Source organism: Cupressus sempervirens, chromosome 2, assembly GCF_028749045.1.
Source record: "Cupressus sempervirens isolate cs-2001-9-10 chromosome 2, ASM2874904v1, whole genome shotgun sequence".
Taxonomy (NCBI): domain Eukaryota; kingdom Viridiplantae; phylum Streptophyta; class Pinopsida; order Cupressales; family Cupressaceae; genus Cupressus; species Cupressus sempervirens.
In genome coordinates, this window is record NC_143119.1 from 240716712 (window position 1) to 240719053 (window position 2342).

A 2342-nucleotide genomic window follows, 5' to 3' on the forward strand; every position below is an offset into this window, starting at 1 on the left:
CAATGGAAGAAAAGTTGCATGTGAGAAATGAGTGGTCATGTGTCAGTGGCAAGGTTATGTGGGAGGAAGAGTTCAAAGAAATGGAGGGAGAGGTGTATGTATAATTGAGGAGTTGAGTATGCATTATGAGATGCGAACAAGGGAAGCACAAGTTCTTGCATGTGAAAAACATACCATATGCAAAATGAGTCTTGTGTTCATTATTCAATGTTGTCCAATTGGTGTGATAGGGTGCATTAATAGTATGTCTCCATTGTTGTGTATATTTTGTTGTAGCTTAAGTGACAGTGTTAGGGTGTAGGTTGTCATAGCTATCAATTGTTGCAGTTGGACTAAAATCAAATGGATAACCCTGATTTGCTTTCACGTAGAGCATGTGGAATTCTCATGGGGTTTAGGAAGTGTGCAGCTTGCATCAAGTTGTATCAAGCACTTAGGAAAGTGCAACTGCCATCACATTATTGCCTTGATTTCAGCTTTCACATTTTTCAGTTCTGTTACATTTTTTAAATTTTTAAGAATTTTCTTGGTGTTTCATGAGGCTTTCATTTTTCAGCAACCATTGTTTATGTAAGCTTTGGAAGTTATGCATACATCCACTGTTGCCTTGTAATAAAAATGCATTGCAAGGAGTAACTTATAGAGGCCGAAAATAATCCATTATATTTATTTTTAAATTTCAAATTTCTAGATATCATTGTTATTGGCAGAAATGTTCTCTTGTATCAAAATTCCATTCTGTTAATAACTAGGTGGACTAAAAGGAAAGCCATAAATATTGAATTTAGTTGATTTATTTTCCTATAACAGTTATTTTGTGGAAGATTCAAAATGATGTTTTTGATTAGGTAAGTAGGGCTTCAAAGGATCCAAAACTTGTACAAAGAGGGATACGTTGTGAAGCACAAACAGACAACAAAAAAAACTTAAACATCATGATTTTTGTAGAGACAATTCCATTACTTCTGGCAAGAGACATTTATCTTTTTTCCTTCCTCAAGATTAAAATTCTTATTCGTGAAAATTCATTTGGAAAACAATATTTGTATCTTCATGCCATTTATAATAATTTCAAGCTATAGCGTAACGGTACAATTTACAGCTACTTCTTGTGCACTATACAGAGCTCATCGTCTACATGAAAAATAAGAGCATAAAATGCACCAAAATCAATAATAAATTTAATTTTACTCTTAAAAATTTAGATGCACGAACCACAGAAACACTTAGTAGAACAATACACCCTTTGTTAATAAAAATATTGTAAAAGCATCCAAATTTGTTACAGATGTACTCACAACCAAATTCAGTCTCTGCATGGCGGCTGCAAATCTCAGGAACACTTGCATCCTTCGAAAGTAAAAGGTTAAAAAGAGCGTGCATGCACAGTGTTCTCAATTTCCTGAAAGTGAGAGAAACAGTTCGGAAAATTAAAATTTAAATACGCCATTGCCGGGGATCGAACCCAGGTCACCCGCGTGACAGGCGGGAATACTCACCACTATACTACAACGACTTTGTGCCGATGCTCTTGGAAATTATAAACATGAGTTAGGAGCGAGCACCATTTCAGTTTAAGCTGCTGCAAAATTTAGGACGGGAAGATTTAAAGGTCAAATCTCCTCGCGATTACTTATTTTTATGTGACAGAAAATGAGCTTAGAAATTGAGACGAGTCTACAGAGGGAAGATTTTCGCAGCATTGAACAGCTTGAAAATTGGTATCTTTTTGTTTTACAGTGGTGCTTCTCCATTAAGAGCCTTGTTTGAAACCTCTTTCCTGGATTTTCGCTTTGCCCTTCTTTTACTTGGATGCTATTTATTCTCTAATTCTTTAGGCTTTTGTGCTGCTCAAATAATTTACACATCAACCATTCTTTCAAGTTTCCACAATTGACATAATAATAATATTTTTCCGAATGAGAAAAATTAGGGGAAAGGCGTCTGAGGCATTTTTATTGATTTAATCATTTTTTTGATTTAGAAATTTTTAATTACATGTATGAATTTCTTAGATTATATTATATAATTCTTCAAACTTTTGTTAAGAGAGTGCTGTTAGTGGTCTTAATATGATAGTTTTAATAAATGTAATAATTTAAATGTTATCCTTGTCAAATTATCTATATTTTCAAAGAAGCAAAGTTCAATTATCTTTAAATATTTATAATAGTAATATATTGAATTAATAATTAAAACATCTATTTAATTTAGAAATGTGACTTTCAATTATACCAATCATGTCGCAATCAATTCTATGCTACAAACTTGCATATTCACACTAAATATGATGTTCCTTTTTCTATTGCCTACATTTCTTTTTTAAATCGAATACAAATAAT

General features: G+C 32.7%; 1 non-coding gene across 1 annotated transcript; it reads right to left on the reverse strand.

Moving 5' to 3' along the window:
• Positions 1–1444: 1444 nt before the first annotated feature.
• Positions 1445–1516, reverse strand: TRNAD-GUC (transfer RNA aspartic acid (anticodon GUC)). The gene has a single exon. It is a non-coding gene; the product is annotated as a tRNA-Asp (tRNA).
• Between the last annotated feature and the right edge of the window lie 826 nt (positions 1517–2342).